This window comes from Ochotona princeps, chromosome 24 (assembly GCF_030435755.1).
Source record: "Ochotona princeps isolate mOchPri1 chromosome 24, mOchPri1.hap1, whole genome shotgun sequence".
Lineage (NCBI taxonomy): Eukaryota > Metazoa > Chordata > Mammalia > Lagomorpha > Ochotonidae > Ochotona > Ochotona princeps.
This window is the reverse complement of record NC_080855.1, coordinates 18,352,205-18,359,974: the sequence shown is the minus strand read 5'-3', so window position 1 is coordinate 18,359,974 and position 7,770 is coordinate 18,352,205. Positions and strand designations below refer to the sequence as shown.

Here is a 7,770-nt window from a genome sequence, read left to right as displayed (position 1 = left end):
CCATTTTATTTTTTGGTGCTTTGTGACATAAGTTGCTGAATTTTATTGTTAGATACTAGAATGAAGAGCAAACTAGTGGTTCCCAGGGCTCAGACATGGTTGGAATTAGAGAGGTAAATGATAAATCAAGATGACATGAGGGAAATTCTTGTGGTGACAAAGTAAGTCTCTATCTTGGTTTTAAATAATAACAGAAGTTTCACAAATCTACACATGATAAAATGACATAAAACTGCAAATGCACACATACTCTGTACTCATGTCAGTTTCCTGATTTAAAAAAAAATATGGAACACTTCACGAATTTGCATGTCATCCTTGCGCAGGGGCCATGCTAATCTTCTCTGTATCATTCCAGTTTTAGCATAAGTGCTGCCGAAGCGAGCTCTCCTGATATGTCTTTATGAGAGGTGTGGAGGGTACAGCCATTAGGAGACATTGGGAAATGGACACTCAGATTCTTTTCTGGTCTATCTTTCCCACTGTGAGTCTGTGATTATTTCAAAATTAAATGTCAAAAGAAAGGGAAAAATAGCTGAATGAAGACTTAATCTGAGTCACTGAGTATGGTCCTTTCAGCAGGGAGGTTGTGTTCAGGACGTGAAACGGGAAACATCAAACGATCAGGAAATGCATCGAATCTGGAGTACTGAGGTCATCACCGAGCGATGGAACTAAGCAACCTATGTTGCTTCTGATGAGAAGCTGTGTTTTTCTCTCAACCAGAAGCAAGATTCTTATCAATATAAATACTAAGTTAGCTTTTTAGCTTCTTACAATAAAACTTTAAAATAAAATCGTAAAAGTGAGTTAATCTGGAGATACAAGGATACTTTAAAATGTTTGTAGAAAATATGCATTATCTTGCAACTACATTTTTTTTTCCGTGAACTCTGCAAAATATCCTCTTATGTCTAGTCATTGTTGCATCAAAGCATAGGAACATCTTCAACTGTGCTACATATTCTATTAAAACTCAAAGGCTGTCAATTGTAAATTGCACCAAAATGCTGTCATTTAAAACCTTACACAACTGGGCCTGGCGGCGTGGCCTAGCAGCTAAAGTCCTCGCCTTGAAAGCCCCAGGATCCCATATGGTCGCCGGTTCTAATCCCGGCAGCTCCACTTCCCATCCAGCTCCCTGCTTGTGGCCTGGGAAAGCAGTCGAGGACGGCCCAATGCATTGGGACCCTGCACCCGCATGGGAGACCCGGAGGAGGTTCCAGGTTCCCGGCTTCGGATCGGCGGCTCACTTGGGGAGTGAATCATCGGACGGAAGATCTTCCTCTCTGTCTCTCCTCCTCTGTGTATATCTGGCTGTAATAAAATGAATAAATCTTTAAAAAAGAAAAAAAAACCTTACACAACTATGAAAACGATGTTGATTTCAGGAATGTTAACATGTGTTGATGAAAACGGGTAGAGTGGAGCTGAAGGAAAACCATCATGGAATCAATGCATTATAAAATATACATCCATATTCCTTTGCCAAGTAAATATAATTTTATGTTCACTGTGTAAAATTCTAATTTCCACATCTCACAAACATTTGGATAAATTGATGTCTGTGAGAACTTTGTTAAAAGTTTGTCTTTTCCTAAGTACTTTTAAAAATATGGTTATGGGTTACTTGTTTTTTTTTTTTTTTTTTTTTTAAGATTCATTCATTTATTGTAAAGGCAGAAGGAGAGACAAATGCAATGGCCATAGCTGAGTCGATCTGAAGCCAGGAGCCAGGAGCCTCCTCTGGGTTCCCCACATGGATGCAGGTTCTCAACACCTTGGGCAGTCCTTGACTGCTTTCCCAGACCACAAGAAGGGAGCTGGATGGGAAGTGGAGCATCCGGGACACAAACTGGTGCCCAATAGTTGCAAGGGAAGGATTTAGCTAATTGAGCCATGGTGCCAGGCCTCTATTTGTGTTCTTTCTAATGTGACTTGATATTCATCAATTTTGCCTATTTTTCTGATTGGTTTTTTGTCTTTCTTAATGAATTCAGGCTCTTTGCACACTCTAGCTTGTTGTGACTATCACCTGCCTAATACTGGATTTTTTTTCTTGCACTCTACTTTGTATATACTTCTTGTGTTTCCTCTTGTTCAAGATTGTCTTGGCTGACTTTGGTTTTGCCAAACTTTTGTGAATTTTAGTGTCTGCTTTTCAAGTTTTGTGGAAAAAATTAATTGGATCTGGCTGAAATTGCGCTGGTTGTATAGATTAGTCTAGAACATCTAAAGCTGTATTATAGTACTTTTTCCCACTCATGAACCTGGGATACTTCTGCAAATTATCTTCTTTATATCCTTCCAAAAATGTTGCATTTGTCCTCACAAAGTGCTTACAGAACTGCCATTACATTTATTCCATGGAAGCTTGTTTTGATTTGCTGTTAGAAATAACCTTAAAATTACCCTTTGTTGACTTACTGTTGATAGTGTTTAAATTGTTCGTTTCATTTGACTTTGTATAATTTTTTTTAAGATTTAGTTGGTTTGAAAGGCAGAATTGCGGGAGGGGGCGGTGAGGGGGATACAGAGATGGAGAAAGATCTTCCATCTATTGGTTCATGCCCCACGTGACTGCAACTGTCAGGGCTTGCTGCATGCTGACCCTGGAATCTAGATTTCTCTTAAGAAACTTTACTAGCTTGCACTTGATAGTCTCTTAATCTTTCTTACATAATTGTATAAAATCCGAATTTTTTTAAAACATTAAATTTTTTCCTGATAGCTTCATTTGCCATCATTTTTAAAGACATGTATGAATGTGAAATTTTGCTGAATGCTTTTATTCTCCATGAAAATGATCATATTTTCTTTCTTTTAATATGGCACATGATAACTTACAGGTTTTGTTTTTAATTTCTTGATTTGTTAGAAAGATACACCCCCCCCCCACCCACACACACACCCCTCTCCCATCTGCTACTTCACTCCCCAAACGCTTGTAAATAGTTAGGTTTGAGCCAGGTGGAAGCTAGGAGCCAGATTCCTATGTGAGTGATAGGGACCCAGTATTTTGAGCCACTGTCTGCTACCTCAGAGTGAACGTTAGCAGGAAGCTGAAATGGGGAATGGATATGAGACTCAGATCCAGACACTCTGCCATGAAATGCCGTTGTCTTAACCACTATGCCACATGGTTTCTTTGCCTTTATAGATTTTCTAGTCTTGGAACAAATTCTGTGTGGTTGTAACTATATATTTTTCACACTGTTAAATTTTGTTTACCAATATTTGGTACCTAAACTCATAAATGAAATTAACATAATTTCCCTTGTCTGATTTTTTTCAAGTCGGTTTTGTGTTGCTATAATGGAAGACCTGGAACTGGATTGTTTGTGGAAGTTGATTGCTCCTAATGTTGAATGTTGGGAAGTCCTGACTGAAGGTGCCAGAAGGCTTGGTGTCTCTAAGGGCCTGGTCTCTACCTCTAAGCCGACACCTGTATGCTTCATCCTCTGATGGGACGTGGAACTTGTGTTCCTCACATGGTACTGGAGTGGAGGGAAAAGAGGGGAAGGGGTCTCACCACCCTTTCACACAGTTAGCTCCAGCTCCCAACACTGCCGCATGGGTTATGAGGTTTTAATCTGTGAGTATTAGATCAGACACCAGCATTTATATTGCACCAAGGGTTTTTATCTTTATTTTCCTTTGTGATTTTAGAATATTATCTAAGTAGGATCGGTGCTTGCTTTATAGCCAATGGCCAACTGTTGTAAGTATTCCATATGGATTTGGAGAATTCCCGAATGTGGAGTCCTATTATTTCTTTTTCTCCCCTCCATTAGAGATGATCCCATGCCATGGCTCTGTTGGATGTTTCCAAAGCTCTTAGTCCTTTTTCACCTAAGGCAGAGTCCATGGCCTATACAGTTAAACCAGGAAAGGAAATTCTGGGAACACGTGCAGAATGTCCACATCTTTGGCTGTGGTAGACATCACCCATCAGTCTTGAAGCTTAGCCCAGCAGTTCTGGCCTTTTTAATCCAATCATAGTTGACAAAAGTGAATATTTTAGGTGGAAAATCAGTTGATTTTTTCCCTCTGAGAAATTTGGATTAAAAATAAAACTTCTCTGGTTGATTTACTTGAGAATTATGTGGATCATCTTATGGCAGTTAGCATTTTTAAAGGTAAGAGGATGTCAGGGTCCTGGGAGATGTGATGTATTCTTCCCCCCATTTTCCCATCCTGCCTAAGCTCAGCATTGGAATCTTTCTCCCCACATTACTGCCAAGGGGATTGATTTGACATGGAACATGAACCCTTTGCTCATTCCTGAGTACTTCAGTTTGCTTCAGTCTGAATCATCAGTTCCCCTCTTCATCTGTGTAACTTTCATCCTTAAAATCGAATAGGGCTCTGCACACATCTCAGAGGGCGTGAGACAACTGGAAGCCAGAATTGCTGAGACTGAATGAGAGGCATGCTGCCTGCTCGACTGAGCAGAAGCCCTGCTCCCAAGGCTTGGTATCATGAAGGGGGTCACACCATGGTCCCTGAGCAGGGTCTATGGAGCTTGAGTACTTGAGACATCCTGCCTTAACTTCTAGAGTGTTGCTAGGAGAAAAAAAGAGGACGTGAAACATACAAATAAACTTCAGACAGTTGGTCGAATGTGGAATCAGAACGTAAGTGTGGAGACAAGTGCTTTGTCCCACATCAGAGTTTACCTGGGTTTGAGTCTCAGTTTCCAGTCCCTGATTCCAGATTCCTACTGGAGCTTGCCTTGGGAGACAATGGTGACAGCTTAAGTAACTGAGCCTGGATAGCCACCCCTATGTGAGATCGGTGTTGAATTCTCAGTTTTCAGTTTTGGACTCTCCCTCATCCTATCCATCGTGAATCTTTGGTGACTGAACTGACAGATAAAAGCTCCCCATCTACCTCTCAATTAAGTAACAGTTTATTTAGTTGCAATTTTCTTTTGAATCTGTGCCAATGAGGAGGTCTTCATAGAGCTGATGAAAATGTGTTACAAAAAGTGTATTGTGGGGTTTAGGGCTTTTGCACCAAAGTAAGCTTCTCTTTACTTCTCCATTCTTACAAACTTTCCTTATCTGCAATATCTGAGATCCCTGCCCTAAGTTTCTAAGATTGACCATATCAAAAAGACATCATATCGGATAAGAGTGAATGTCAAGAGATCATCTTTCCATGGAAAAGGGCACTACTTGAAAACTGAAAGCAGAATTGACAGGAAGGAATTCACATCTGTGCCAACCCAAGACATTCAGTAGAGTAGTGTCTACCAAACCCAATATCCTCTTTATTTTTTTTAAGTTCTTCATGGGCACATGCAACACAAGCAATAAATACTCAATAGTCCAGTCTCAGAATTAGATTTAAGCGTGGGCCCCCTTTTTCTGTTTCTAGTTTCTCCATATTGCATGTTGTATTTTTGGAAAAAAAATACTTTTAATGATGCCAACTTGCCTCCTTTCAGCACATTCAAAAAGAGAGCGATTGGCTGAGGCTGTCATGATGATGGGAATAATTTTGTCACTGTGCAATTTGGGCTCTTGCTCTAAAGTGAAGCGCACATTTTCCTCCAGTGTATTTTAAGCTGGAGACTTCTAAGTAAATGGGAGGTGGCTGATTTTATTTCTGTATGCAGCCAGCCTTCACTGGCACGAGCTCTGATTTGGCCCAATCAATTTTGCATTCATGCTGAGAAGTGAGTTGATCAAGTTCAGGGAACATCTGTATGCGTTTATAGGGGTTGGGTGCAAACATCAGAGCCCCTCACTTGAGAGGCTCCTGGCCCCTAGGGACTGCTGCCACACTGCTGGACAGTTTCCTTTGTCCCTCTCGCAACTGCATTTTATACTTAAAGAACTGTGAGAGGCCTTTAACACACCACCATCTTTGTAATTTATAGGATTGTTTTTAGGAGGCTAGCTCTGGCTAGATGATCTCCAAAGTTACCTGAGTGTACAAGTGTCAGGATGTGAACCCATATATTAACACTGCATTTCCACAGTTACATCTGTCTTGGTCTTCCGTTTTCTTTTTACTGCCCTTTTCCTAGCCGTCATAAATTTGTGTGCCAGCAACTCCATGGCTTCAAGAAGGTTGTAAACATCTTCTTGTTCAATTACATCAGGATTTTTTCCCCTTTTATATCACCAATTAAATTTACAAGAGGGAAAAAAATTCACTCTGTAAACCTAAAGAGACACAGTCAAGCTCAAAGTAAATAAAAACAGAATGCAATCAGCATCTGGCTGTTAAATATAGAGGAGGCAGAACCCAAAAGATGTGGATGCAAACCCCAACAAGGATTAATGACTGCCTTGCCAACTTGTAGGCAATTTCTCTTTACTCCCTACCCTATAACATTCTCATTTCCTCATTCCTAACTTGTAATTAATGGTTTAAATTTCATGAAATTGTTGGGAGAATTAAAGGAGAGGAAGTTCAAGAAGTGGAGACCCCCCACCCCCCAATGGCCAACTTTCTTCTCTTTTCCTTCTCTGTTTGCATGAGAGTGAGCAAGCTGATGGATTATAGGATGTCAGTATATCTTTGTTTTCCCAGTACCTGGAACATGGGTGCTTAGAAAATATTTAATAGAAGGAAGAGGGTGTGAACTAATTAGTAAGAGGTACTGCATTGTCACGCTTGCAGTGAGTATCTTGAATCCTAGGATGACAACAGTGCTTTCTCAGTGAGCTGAGGCTATGCCGATGCAAGGATGGTTTGTGGAAAAGCCTCATGAGAGTCACTCGCTGCTGTAAGATTGCTCACAGGCCCCTCCCCTGTTCAACTCAGTAAGTACCTGTCTTTCAAAAAGATCTTGGTCACTTGTGAACACTTTCCAGTTTGAGCTGGGTCCTTATCAGCTACTTTGATGGGTTGTGCCAATCATAGGCCAACTTGGCTTTGCATTGGTTCCTGGGGGAGTCTGGTATGAGGACATGGAATAAATCAATGCAAACAGAGCCTTCCTACTGGAGATGGGAGAACAGCCTGCTCCTGACAAGTCCCTCCACCTAATGTATAGCAGTATCTTGTGTAGCATACACCTGCCTTACAACCACTAAAGAAGACAACAACCACTTTTCATGTCGCCCTTACAGTAGCATGAGCTACATGAGTAGCGGATGAAGTTCTGGGAGATTCAGGCAGTTGCCCAGGGCCACACAGGTGGGAACTAAGTGTTGAGATGCAAGCTCAGAGCAGTGAGCTCCCAAGGACCCTCTCTAAAGAGCCCTGTTTCACTCCTTCCCAGCCAGCTTTCCACACTATGGTCACCGTCCGCCAGCACAGCTGGGATGAGAGCTATACATCAGCTGTTGCTGCTTCCCTCATATATCAACATTGCAGGAGTCAGGCACCTGGTCCCAGCAGAGCCTTAGCTGAAATACGATAGCATCCTTCCTTTCAACCAATGTATACTTTTGCCTTCCCATGTACACTTCATGCCTCAGCACTTTTGTGAACAGCATAGACTGTCTCAAGCCTCTGTGCATTGGTTCAAGGCAGTATCTTCATGGGAAGTCCCCATTCCTCCTCTTGCCCACTTGGCTAACAAGTACACGCAAGCATTTAAAGCTGTATTTCTCAGTGTAGCTTTCTCTGAGGTCTCCACATAGAGCTCCTGGTAATTCTCTGTCAAAATAGATCTCACTGGGGCAAGCAGTTGGCTCAACAGTAAGACATGACCCGGCATGCCCAGAGCCTAGGTTGGAGCACATGGGGTTTGAGTCTTGAGTCCTGATTTTAGCTTCCTACTGACTCATATCTGGAGAGGAAGCAGGT

The 7,770-nt window shown here is 41.5% G+C and overlaps 1 non-coding gene across 1 annotated transcript; it reads right to left on the bottom strand.

The window, feature by feature from the left end:
* Positions 1-281: 281 nt before the first annotated feature.
* Positions 282-388, bottom strand: LOC118757810 (U6 spliceosomal RNA). The gene has a single exon (XR_004995375.1). It is a non-coding gene; the product is annotated as a U6 spliceosomal RNA (small nuclear RNA).
* Between the last annotated feature and the right edge of the window lie 7,382 nt (positions 389-7,770).